Consider the following 13793-nt stretch of genomic DNA (forward strand, 5'->3'; position numbering starts at 1 on the left):
AAAGGGGATTCCCCCATCGCCAGGGGAAACAACTTGGCCGATTCAGAGGCAAGGGCGGCAGCCCATGGGTCCTCGTCTATTTTGTTGGTTAACATCCCCGAGCCAGAAAAGCCCAGGTTTAAATACTCAGCTGAGGACGTAGCAGTGATCTCAAGGGACTCTAATAACTACTTTCATCAGGAAACAGGGCATTGGCATGCAGCATCAGGCAAGCCTATCTTGCCACAAGAACAAGTTCGTGCCATGACCGAACAAATGCACCAATGGACTCATCTGGGAGTAAACAAATTGGTCCAGACTGCCCTAAGGACAAAATATAACATCATAGGGCTGAGACAGTTAGCAGAACAGATAGTTTATAAGTGTGTGCCATGTCAAAAGGTAAATGCTTGTAAAAATACCACAGGACCTGGCAAAAGACCCAGGGAGACAGACCTGGGGTACATTGGGAAATGGACTTTACAGAGATCAACCCAGGTAAATATGGTTACAAGTATCTCCCAGTTTTTGTAGACACCCTCTCTGAATGGGTAAAAGCATTACCAGCAAAGCAGGAAACAGAAAAAGGGGGAAATTGTTGGAAATAAATTAAAATGTAGGGGGGACATAGAATATAAGTACTAGAATTGTAAAAAAAATATATATAACCTTAATGTACGCAGTCTTGTGACAATGCATAAGCAACGCAGCTTATCAGGGGCCATGACAAGGGTCAGGCCTGAGCACACTAAACAATGCATAAGCAATGCAGCTTATCAGGGGCCGTGACAAAGGTCAGGCCCGAGCACACTAAACATTAATAGCCCCCACCGGTTTCAGGAAATAACTGGTTCAAAGGCCACCAAGCCAGACCCCGGGGAAGGTAAACAATTGAGAAATGCGCTAAAGGGGTGCCGGCCTGCTAAAACCCACCTGTAAACCCAAAAACGCCAGCTGAAGCCCACCTGTAAATCTAAAAGCACCACAGATAACCAACAGTTGATCCTATCACAATATCTGTTCCAAAAAAAACTGTATAAAAGCTGCTTGCATTGTGAATTCGGGGCTGCTCCTGTCCTGAAAACGGGGTGACCTCCAGCATGCCGGAAATAAAAACCTCTTGCCTGTGCATCGATCTCTGTGCCTCCTGGTCTTTGCGAGATGAGCCTTCCCATCAAGTTAAGATTCGTGCTTTTGGGCCGGTCTTACAATATGGACTCTAGGGGATAGAGAATTCAGTAAGACTTCGATCATGTCCTCCAGCGAGTCATAGTAAGATTGTAAAGGATAGCGTGCTCAGTTCAGTTAACGCTAGTGATAAATTGGTTTAGACCCTGAAATCCCCTTACTGATTCCCTATTACCTATAAGTCAAAGTTAGGAGACTCTTAATGGTAATAAATTAAAATCACGAAAGACGTCATTGCCTCAGTGAATCTCAAGTGAATTGTGGGGAGCAGATTGAAGCAATGTGTTGTTAGGAATTACCATGACTCAACATCAGCTTCGAGTGGATTTATGGTGTACTATACCATTAATATAAACGTTAGGATAATAACAACAAAATAGCTGCATTTGTTGATGTAGTTCTAGGTGCTGCCTAAGAGATTTACATATATTTTCTCATTTAACTCACACAACGACCCTGTAAATAGGGACTATATTTGTCGCCACAACAGTGAAGATACTCCGACTTGGAATGGTAATTGTCAAAACTGAAACAGGAACTACGTTAATTCTCTGGGTATTGTCGTCAGAATACTATTCCCATTAGGTTAATAGGATTGCCTCCCTCTTCAGTAAACTCATATTAAAGTTGCACCCCCCCATATACACACCTCCCCCTAAAATAAAAGAGAGAAATTTGTTGTAGGCTACAAAAGGGATGACTTCACGTTAATTTTTTCCTAAAAACTCAAAGTATGATTTCATGAAGCTAATTTTGTGTCGAGTCATTCTGTAAATACTGATTGAGCCAGGTACTATGTGCCAAGCACTAATTATGGCACTGGAGATAGAGGGCACTAATCTCCTGGAGTTTATATTTTAAAAGGAGGAGACAGGCAATAAACAAATAAAAATAAAGTAGTGATCAATGCTAAGACAAAAGTAGAACAGAGTTATATAATGGGGCTACATTGACTTTGTACAGCAGCTTTCCCATTTGGGTGTTTTCTGAAAACCTTAGGATAGATTTGTATCCTTTGGTAGCTTCTCTAGAGGGCCCTCTGTCCTATGTGGCTGCTCCTGAATGGTTTTTCCATTCTAGGCTCCATGGTCTACTTATTTCTTCCCCTCCAGACTCTATAGGTAGACTTATCTGTTAAAGCATCAATATCAACCACCTGCCACTTAAACAAAAGAGAGTTTACTATTTTTAACTCAAAGTACATTTGTTTTAACAGAATACAAGAGATAGGGTCCTAACTATAAGCTAAGTAGATTGTAGGTGTATTGAGTGTGCCATCTAAAACACATCTAAGAAAGGTAGCTGAGAAACTCTGAGTCTGCTAGTGAGGTTACATGTATAAAAGTTTTACTCTAGATGCTGTATGAAGAGTCTGTAGAGGAGGGCAGTTAGGAGACTATTGCAATAGTCTGGCCAGGAGATGATAATATGGGGCCAGCATGGTGGCAGTGGAGTAGTGGTCAGATACTGGATATATTGAAAAGACAGAGCCTATAGCATTCACTGATTGAGCATTTGGGAAGAATAGAAGAATAAAGGATGATTTCAGGGAGTTTGCCTGAGCAATTAGTAGAATGGAATTGCCATATGGAGGGAGAAATACTGAGAATGAGGAGGCTTAGGGAACATCAAGAATTCATTTTTGGAAAAAAAGAAGAAAGAATTCATTTTTGGACAGAGTAGCATGAGATGGTTATTAGATACCCAAGTAGAGATTTTGAATAGGTAATTGGTAGACTAGTCTGGAGTTCAGGAGATAGTTTGGAACTGAATATATAAATATGGAAGTCATAATTTTAGGCCGGTACTTAAGCTTTGGGACTGGATGGGATGCCCTAGAGTATAACTGGATCTATAAAAGAGACTAAGCCTTGAGCAACTAATATTTAGATGTCGAGAAGATGCGGAAGAAGCTGCAAAAGAGATTAAGAAGAGCAGCCAATGAGATAGCATGAGAACTAAGAGCACGGTACCCCTGAGGCCAAATAAAGAGCCATTTCAAGGGGAAGGGAGTGATTGTGTCAAATGCAGCTGAGGTGCAATAGGGATAAGATAGAGAAATAACCCCTGGATCGGGCAATATGATGGTTACTTACGATCTTGGCAAGAGCAATTTCTGGGTATTGATGGAGTCAAAAGCCTGACTGGAGTGGATTAAAAAAGAAAATGAGGGCCCCAGGCATCGAGCCAGGGACTAGATTCCCCCCACAACTAGGCACACCACCAGCACCAAGGAGCATGCCAAAAACATTACCTCCATGTGGGTGTCCCACCACAGCCACCGCAATAACCATGGCTGCCACAACAGTGGCTAGACATCACAACCACCACACAGATGGTCCACCAGCCACTGGAGTGCATTGACATGAGGAGAGTCACCAGCAGAGACCAAAGAAAAAAATAGGATGTCTCTCTCCACAAAGCCCATTCCAGAGTGACAGAAGCATCTGCTCTATGATAATATTGGGGAATCTGATCACACCTCTCAGCATTGGGCAGATCATTTAGGCAACAAATCAACAGAGTAACCATTACTCTTACAGAGGAAGAGAAGAAATCTAGGGTTATCAGTGGTGGAAGTGGGGAGGGAGAGGTGGATAGGGAGAGATTGGACAAGGGGTATAAAGAATAAGTATGATTTGTAACAATATACATACTAGTAATATTGACATGATCAACATATGTCAACATTGAATCCCCAAAATATTTATAATCAATTATGATTCAATAAAAAACAAACAGAAAACAAAAAACGAAAAAAGCAAATTAGTCACCAATTCCTATTAAGTCTAGGTCTAAAATGTGTCTCAAATCTTACATCATCATCTTTCCACTAAGCTAATAAAAACTTCTTGCATACAGCTTTGGATGTAGTTTATACTCAAAAATTTTGCTGAATGCAGGATGTTTTAGTTTTAATCTTTTCCAAATGTCACTACGATTTTTCGTGCCTTCCCCCCACTTGTTTATATTCTTTCTGGCTTTAATATCATATTTAGACGTATATAATTAAGATTTTTCTCTATGCAATATTTATGGTGGGCTGACTTTTTTTTTTTCCTTTTTGTCTTTTTTACTGACCGGCAATGGGATCGCAACCCTCGGTGTTGTGCCTGCACCGCGCTCAGCCAGTGAGCGGGAACCGGTCTCCACATGGGATCCGAACCCTAGGCGGAAGCACACCACACTCCCAAGCGGCGCACTCTCCAGTGCACCACCGGGCCAGCCCAAGTGGGCTGACTTTTGAAAGATTAATAGTTGTTGGGGCCGGCCCGGTGGCGCACTGGATAGTGCGCCGCTTGGGAAGCGCGGCGGCGCTCCCGTCCGAGGGTTCGGATCCCACATACAGACCGGCTCCCGCTCACTGGCTGAGCGAGGCGCGGGAGCAACGCCGAGGCTTGCGATCCCGTTGCCGGTCCCCGGTCCGGTGCGGGGGCAACACTGAGGGTTGCGATCCGTTGCCGGACACGGAAAAAAGACAAAAGACAAAAAAAAAAAAAAAAATAGTTGTAAACTTAAGGTAGAATGTTTGTATGATATATAGCAAACTTTAGCAGTTTTACTCAATTTTATTCTGTAGAGAAGCAGTTCTCAGCCTTGGTTTGTTTTCATTGGGTATTTCAGAGATCAGTGGGAGAAGCCATGAACTGGTAGCATACTCAGAATTGTCCATAACTCATGATGTTGATTGGGGGGAGGGGAAGAGAATGAGGGGGAAAAGGAGAAATTGATAAAGGGACACAAAAATCTACTACATTGTATATTGATAAATTAAAATTTAAAAAAAAGAATTGTACATACTCAAGTAGGTCAAGGGCCACAAAAATGATTGCATTGTGTAATGATAAATATAGGAATAATAAAAATAAATATATAAAGCCAAAAATTTTTTAAAAAAGAAAATGAGAGGAGAGAAAGTGAAGACAGAATGCCTCACACCTTTTGCAAAGAGTTTCATTATAAAAGGGAGCAGAAAACTGGGAGTAGTAAATGAAAGTGGATATGGGGTCAAGAGAAGTTGTTTTGTTTAAGATGAGTGATGTTAGAGCATGTTGAACATTGATGGGAATGATCCAGTAAAGGGAAAAACGGATGATATAGGAGTGTTGTCCTTGAGTGAGAGGAGGTGGGATCTAATGCACAAGTAGAGGGAATGGCATGGACGGTCCATCCACTGGAACAAGTGGAAGGCACAGTATATGGACAGACATTGTGGGGAGAGCACCTGCAAGATCTCTACTGATCGTTTCCATTGTCTAAATAAGAAACAACATCATCAGATGAGGCTGAAGAAGGGGAAACAGGGTTTGGAGGTTTGATGAGGGAAAGGTCTGAAATTAGTGTCTAGGGGGATGGAGAATGAATTGATTTGGAGGAATATGGCAGCACTGCCAAGTTGCCGCAAGGGCCATTTGAGGTCATTTACTGTCATGAGACCAATCAGCATGGGGTGTTGGGTGTGTTGGGTGCATGTAAGGAAGACAGAGAATTGGATTTTACCAAGTGTATTCGTCTGTTTCTGTTGCTTATAACAATACCTGAAACTGGGTAATTTATAAAGAAATAAAATTTATTTCTTACATTTTTGTAGGTTGGGAAATCCAAAGACCAGAAAACACATCTGGTGAGGGTCTTGTAGGTAAGTGGTGACTCTTCACAGCAATGCAGGGTGTCACATGGCAAATGGCTTGAGCAAGAGAGAGCCAACCTGCTTACTTGCTTACTGGCTGTCCTTATAAAGCCATCAGAAACACTTCTATTACCACCCATTAAACCAGCTTATTACTCCACAAATGGATCAGTGTTCACAAGGGCATGGTTCTCACAATCTAATCACCTCTTAAAGGCTCCACCTTTCAATTACCAAAATAGTATTTCCCACCCTCAACACTGTTACTGTGGAGATTAATACATGAACCCTTGGGGGACACAATTCATTTCATAACATCAGGGTTGGATTTTTGCCATATGAGTACAATAAAGAGTGATTTTACTGACCATATCCCCAGTGTCTAGAATAGAGGTGAACAGGACAGATAAGGTCCCTTGCACTTATGGAGCTTAGATTCTAGTGATAGAGAAATACAAAAAAAAAGGGGTGAGGGGATACAAATAAGTTATTCGGCAGTATTGGTAAGACAGTAGAACAGGGTAATGAGATTGAGAGTGGGACTGGGGAGCAGTTCTGGATAGAATGTGTTGAAGAGGGTGTCACTAAACAGATGACATTTGAGCTAGTCGGTATGAAAAGAAGCCAGCATTGTGAAATCACAGGAAGTGTTCAAAGCACAGAGACCATGAGTGCAAAGACACTGAGGCAGGATTACCAAGGGAGTAATAGATTCTAAAAATTAGTGGGGAGGGGGTACACTTGAGGAGACGTGGCCATTTATTGGATATAGGGCTGAGGGAGAGAGAAAAGTCAAGGTTGACTCCCAGGGATTTCCTCCCTGGATAACTGGGTGGATGGTGATGCCACCACTGAGACTGAGAATATAGGAGATCAAAGCTGGTTTGAGGAAGGAAAGATGATGAACTCCCCTTTAGGCTGTGTTGGATTTATACCTACCACAGTACCTGGCACATAGTATGCTCTCAATAAGTATCGTTGAATATTTGAATGAGGTGTCTATGGAACAGTTCTAAAATCTAGGACCTATGATTAGTATAACCTTGAGATGCAGAGAGGACATTTTACAGATTGGCAAACAAAGGCACAGAAAGTTTAGGAAACTTGTCCAATGTTTTCCAGTGAGTCAACATTAACTGCCAAAATAAAGTCTAGCTCAACTCTTTTTTCATTCATTGCTCTGTTTATGCAAACATGAGGCTCACACTGATTCTCTGTTTTATTCCTCCACAGAAAGGATACATCTTCTGGCAACAGCAACCTGATAAGATTAATGGTAACCAAATCACACCATTGGGAAGCCTTAGCATCTGCAAACCCTAACAACACAAGCATGATTGAACATCTGCAAACCCTCCCAGAACAAGCATGATCAAGCACAGGTTGGTGAACAAGTTGTGTTCACTGTCCATTATGTTCTCGCTCTGTTGGTAACTTCAGAACACCAGCTGGCAGTATCTAGTGAGTGAGATGTGGGGCTTGGATAAAATCTGTGTCTGCAGGTGAAAATTACTTCAGGCCTCTTCTTGAGCATATGATCTTGGACCTTTGGACTTAGGTTAGGATTAGGTCAGTACTCTAGAGTGACAAAATCACTGAACCAGGATGAAAGAGACTTGGGTTTTCTTTCTACCAAGAAAGGAAAAACTGCATGTTGACGTTTGATGTAATTATACATCTTTGGCATCAAATAAAACATAATAAATTTAGAACCTGAAGAACCAGGGAAAATATACCAAAGAGAGTGCACATTTAGGTACAGCAACAAAATAAGTCTGTTTTATAGGACTGTTGCCTAATCACTTCAGAGATTGCCACTCCCCTTTAATGCCAAAGGTAAGGTAACAACATGGGAATATTATCAAGTAAATCTTTGAGGACATAGTCTAGAGATTATACATAGCTGTGCAACAAACTTTGCCCCCTGGTCTTTTCTTTGACAGGACAGTATTTGGTTTTTTTCCCCTCATCTCAATAGATGCAGAAAGATATTTTGCTTTTTAATTAAATGCCTTTTGACTGTCGTGTCTTACCATCAAATTAGTCACATGTGATTTTACTCTTTGTTTCCAGCCAGCATAACATTTATGAAATTCACATGTAAGCTTTTGATTTTACCAACTCTGAAAATTTGACTTTTGTGACATATTTCCATTTAAGGAGCAGGTTTTCTCAATAACAAGACCAAATGAAGCCAAAATGTTTCGCATGATTCTGCCTACACAGAAATATCTTTAGACAATGTGATATCACTACCAGAGACTACAAGCCTAAGTACTCCCTGTGACCTTCCTCCTCTCTGATTGATAAGAAGCCAAGGCCATCTTCTGCCCTAACCTTACAAAGCCTAGGTCTTAGATTTGAAAAATGAGCATACCTGTTACACACATATCTGTATCCCTGAGGCACAGTTAAAACTGATGCAAGATAGCTCCCCCACCTCCACCCCCCAGAACTGCTAAAAATGGCATGTACAAATAATCTTCAGAGGGATTTAACAATCAGATAGTGCTTCTAAAAGGCCCTTGACACCTAGGAATTTATAATGAGGATAATAGTAGCTATCTTATAGTGCTGTTGTAAAAATTAAGTGAAATGATTTTTTTAATAAGAAACTAAACACAAATTTGAATGTCCAGGGTATTGTGAAGGACCAAAAATCTCTAGTTGGGAATGGGCCTAGGGATCACCCAAGTATCTTCATTTCACCATTGGAGACTCAAAAAACTGGGAGTTATCCCTCATTATCAAGGTTTCATGGTAATCTCATTTGCTTGGTGGCGTCCACAGGCATAATATTTTTCTATATGTGTGGCCCATATACATGAGTCCTGAATGTAAACACACACATATGTGCACACACACACATACACCATGGTATATCTACTCAAAGGTGGGGTCATTGATAGCCACCCTTGATAGATTGTATTACTGTTCCCAACTGTCCACTTTCTCCTCTATAAGTTGATTGTACATCCACACCCTAGCCATGTGACTTTCAGTGCCTCCCAATAGGCAGGGCCCATGTGATTTGCTTTGGTCAGTGGAATACAAGTGAGTGTGATATACTCTGGTGTATGAGTTGAAGCTTTAAATGTGCTCACTTTGATTCTTTCTACCCTCTGCCATAAAAACTGTACAAACCAAATAAGGGCTTTGCTGATTAAAATCTTTTTTAATCTTTCCATTGTAGAATATGCATAAAGCATATGTACTTCACAGGGCTTGGTTTTCCAAAGCCTTGCAGTTTCAAATATTGACCTTACAAAAAATAGGAAACTTTCCCCAGGCTATTGAGTCTCTGTTGTAAGATAAAGAGTTTTAACACAGCAAAGACAGACAGATTACTGATTGATATGTAAAGACACTGGGAAATTGCTGTAAGAAGAGAATGTTTGCTAAGCTCAAGCTTTTGTTGGTGGATCACTCAATTGCCTAATGGAATGTCATCTGACTTGTTTTTACTGAATGTTACCAGCTTCTATTGTTAAACTTGTTAAAACTTTAAGCCCACTTATGTCTCTTCCTGTAACTTCCAGTTCTGGAAAATAAATGCAGGAAGAGAACCCCAATTCATGGTTAATTTCCCAAATGGAAGGAATGCTTTGCTCTTGAGGGTTCTGGGAGATTAACCACTTTGGGGCTTCTCACTGCTCAGAAGAGATGGGCTTTGAGTAATCCTTTGCAGCACTGTCACCCAGGGGAAGAGGGGTGACAAATCTGTGGGGGGCAAAGCAACATTCCATGTCAGTATAAATTTACCTCATTAAAAAAAAAGTGTTTGTGTACATATATATGTTTATAGTAAATTCATACATATTCATATATATGAATTCATACATAAAATTCATTTATATGTATATAGTAATTCATAGTATGGGTGTCCCATAACAATAGAGTCCTTTCTCATCTCGATGAACATTTATGAAGTTATTTAAAATTTTTTATTATTACACCATAAATGTACACAATTATTATTTGCCAATTAAAAATAAATTTATAAAAAAATAAACAATAAATTTTTGGGGCCGGCCCTGTGGCTCACTCGGGAGAGTGCGGCGCTGGGAGCACCAAGGCCGTGGGTTCGGATCCTATATAGGGATGGCCGGTGCGCTCACTGGCTGAGCGTGGTGCGGACTGCACCGTGACCATTCAAAAAAAAGAAACAATAAATTTTTTTTTACTGTTAATGACAACTAATACTTATTGATCTCTAACTACATTCCAGGCACGTGCTGGACACTGTATATGTGTTATGTTCCTTCCTCCTCTCAACTACCTTTATGGACTTTTGACCAAGTCCAATTTATCAATTTGGTCTTTTATGGATTGTGCTTTTAGTTTTATACTGAGAAATCTTTGCCTCACCTAAGGTCATGAAGATTTCCTCCTGCATTTTCTTCTAAGAATACCTGAGACTGGGTAATTTATAAAGAAAAGAGGTTTATTTGGCTCACAATTCTGGGACAGCTGCATCTTGTTCGGGCTTCAGGCTGCTTCTACTCATGACAGAAAACAGTAGGCACAAGCAAATCACATGGTGAGAGAGGAAGCAAGAGAGAGAAAGAGGGGAGGTGCCAGGTCTTTTAAACAACCAACTCTGGCAGGAACTAATAAAGCAAAAACTCACTCACTACCCCCACCCCCAACTCACTCACTACCCTCGCTACCCCCACCCCCAGGGAGAGCATTAATCCATTCATGAGGGATCTGCCTCCATGACTCAAACAGCTCCCAACACTGCCACATTGGGGATCAGATTTCTGCATGAGTTTTTTCGGGGACAACACATCCAAACTCTATCATTCTGCCCCTGGCTTCCCAAAACTCATGTCACTTTCACATACAAAATATAATCATTCCATCCCAACAGTCCCAAAAGTCTTAGCTTGTTCCAGGACCAACTTAAAAGTCTCACTTGAGACCAAAGGCCAAACTCCTTCCAGCTGTCAACCTGTAAAAATCAAAAGCAAATTTATCTACGGTCAAGATACAATGGTGGAACAGACATTGGGTACACATTTCCATTCCAAAAGGGAGGAACAGACCAGAAGAAAGGAGAAACAGGCCCCAAACAAGTCCAAAACCCAGCAGAACAGACATTAAATCTTAAAGTTCTAAAACAATCTTCTTTGACTCCAAGTCCTACATCCCGGGCACAATGGGGTATCTGGCCCCCAAAGCCTGGGGTGGCCCTGCCCCCACAGCTCTGCCGGGTCAGCCTGCTGGGCTGCACTTGTGCCTGCAGCTTTTCCAGGCCAGTGTTGCTTGTTGCCCGTGGCCCTGGCAGCAGCCCCGCTGCCTTGGCCTTATTAGACATTACCCTGGTGGGGGCTCTCTGTCCCCATCCTACTTTTCTGCTCCGCATTGCTCTAGTAAATGGCCTCTCTGGCGGCTCCGCCCCTGCACAGGTCTCTGCCTGGGTCCCCAGGTTTTTCCATACATCCTCTGAAATCTGGGTGGAGGCTGTCACAGATTTCCAGTGCGTTTATGTCTATAATCAAACAAGAATTAATTTTTATGTAGGGTATTATATAAGGATCAAGGGGTTTTTTTTTCCACCCAGAACCATTTATTGAAAAAACTATTTTTTCCCACTACTTTGCAGTGACAGCTTTATCATAAATTAAATGTTCTTATGTGCACGAATCAGTTTCTGGGTTCTCTCTAGTGCCCCATTCATCTATTCGACTATTCTTACATTAATACCACACAGTTGTAGCTTAATACAGCAAGTCCTCCACCTTGTCCTTCTCTTCCAACTGTCTTGATGAAGATTATAAAATTAGCTTTACACACACACATATGTGCATGCGCCTACCTGTTGGGATTTTGATTGGCATTGCATTAAATCTGAAGATTAAATCGCAATGAATTGACATCTTTACAACAATGACTCTTATAACTCATAAACATGTTACCCCACTCCATTAATTTAGATCTCTTTAATTTCTTCCAATATCCCTTCCACCAACATACTTTCTTCCTAGAGGACTTGTACATCTTTGGTAAGTTTATTCCCAGGCATTTGATATTTTGATGTGATGTACATGGCATTCTTAAAATTTTCACTTCTAACCCTTTTTAAAAAAACAAACTACTGTTTAAAACAACAATACCATCAATGTATTGTAAGGTTCATAATATGTTGCAGTAAGCTATATAACAGTAGTAACACAAATTTCAGCAGAGATAAATAAAATTAAAATTATACTGTTATAAGGCTCTTACATTGTTTGTGGAAAGGTAAAATACTAATTCAGGATAGACAGCAGTAAGTTAAGGATGCATAATCTAATCATTAGGATAACTAGTAAAACATACAAGAAATATATCTAAAAAGACAAGAGGAAAGATGGAAAACTAAAAAGCAATTGATTAATCTGAAAGATAGCAACAAAGGAGGAGCAAAGAAATAAGGAACAGAGGAACGAATTAAAAAACAAACATGGTATACTTAAAGCTAGCCATATGAGTGATCACAATAAATTTAAATGCACTAATCACTCTTTTAAAAGAAAAAAGATTGTCAGACTATTTTTTAAAAAATCCAACAATATGTTGCTTACAAGAGATGCACCTTAATATAATTAACTGATAAATTAGAAGTAAAATGATGGGAAAGATAGTCCATGCAAACATTAACCATATGCAAGCAGGTATGGCTATATTAACACAGCCAAAGTAGATTTTAAGAAATAAGGAATAGAAGAAATGAAGGAAATTCATAATAATTAAAAAATCAACTTTTTAAAAATTTGCTGGCTGGTGCAGGGATCCGAACCTGTGACCTTGGTGCTACCAGCACTGCGCACTCCCAAGTGAGCTAACCAGCCTACCCCGTAAGAAATCAATTTAATTAGGAGGAAGACGTAATAATCCTAAATGTGTATGCACATACTCTCCTAATGATGTAACTTCAAAATCTATCAAGAAAATAATTGGCAGGACTGAAAGAGAAACAGACAAATTTAGAATCATAGTTGGAGATTTTAATATCCTTCTTTGGTAATTAATAGAACAAGCAGACAAAACAGTATTAAGGATGTAGAACATTTGAACAATATCAATAACTTAACCTAATTGACACTTATAGACAATTGACACTATACCAAACAAGTGCAGGTTATACAGTCTTTTCAAGTACATATGAAAAATTCAACATATCTATCACATGCTGAGCCAAAAAACAAGTCTTAATCAATATCAAAGGATTAAAATCACACAAAATATGTTTGCTAACCACAATAAAATTATACTGGAAATCAGTATAAGATATCCAGAAAATACAAAATTATTTGGAAATCGAGTAACATACTTCTAAATAATCCATGCATCAAAGACAATAAAAATTAGAAACTATTTTGAAAGGAAAGTTGTGAAAATACAACGTATCAAAATTTGTAAATTACAGTTATAGCAGTTATGAGATGGAAATTCTATTAACTAAGTATCTATCTCAGCAAGGTAGGAAAAAAAGAGCAAATGCACTCCAAAGAAAGTGGAATGAAGAAAATAAAATTAGAAATTGATGAGATAGAAAATAAATATAAAACAAAGAATTCCAATGAAGCCAAAAGATGGTTCTTTAAAAAGAGTAATAAAATTGATTAATTAAAAACAATTGCTTAAGTTTATCAAGGAAAAGTAAAAAAGAATGAGAGAGAAAACAAATTGCTAACATCAGGAATGACAAAAACAACATCACTACAGATACGATACACAGTAAAAGGATAATATGAAGATGTTATGAAAAACTTTATGCCAGTAAGTTTGACAATCTCGATGAAACGGGTGACCTTCTAGAAAAACACAACTTACAGAAACTGGCACAAGCAGAAATAGAAATTTTAAATAGTTCTGTACGCTTTAAAGAAATTAAATCATAATTGAAAACATTCCAAAAACAGAAACACTACCCAGATGGCTACACTGGATACCAAAATCTATCAAAGACACTACCAAAAAAAAAAAAAAAAAAAAAAAAAAAACAAAA

At 39.5% G+C, this 13793-nt stretch overlaps 1 protein-coding gene across 1 annotated transcript in view; it reads left to right on the plus strand.

Moving 5' to 3' along the window:
* Positions 1–5771: 5771 nt before the first annotated feature.
* The window catches only part of LOC103609466 (dimethylaniline monooxygenase [N-oxide-forming] 5-like), a 28404-nt gene continuing 20382 nt past the window's right edge, over positions 5772–13793 (plus strand). Inside the window, exons 1-2 of the mRNA XM_008593784.1 lie at positions 5772–5806; positions 7031–7179. The gene's annotated coding sequence lies outside the window, so the exon portion shown is untranslated. The remainder of the gene's footprint in view (positions 5807–7030; positions 7180–13793) is intronic.

The sequence above is a fragment of the Galeopterus variegatus genome, unplaced genomic scaffold, assembly GCF_000696425.1.
Source record: "Galeopterus variegatus unplaced genomic scaffold, G_variegatus-3.0.2 Scaffold9646, whole genome shotgun sequence".
In the NCBI taxonomy this organism is placed as follows: domain Eukaryota; kingdom Metazoa; phylum Chordata; class Mammalia; order Dermoptera; family Cynocephalidae; genus Galeopterus; species Galeopterus variegatus.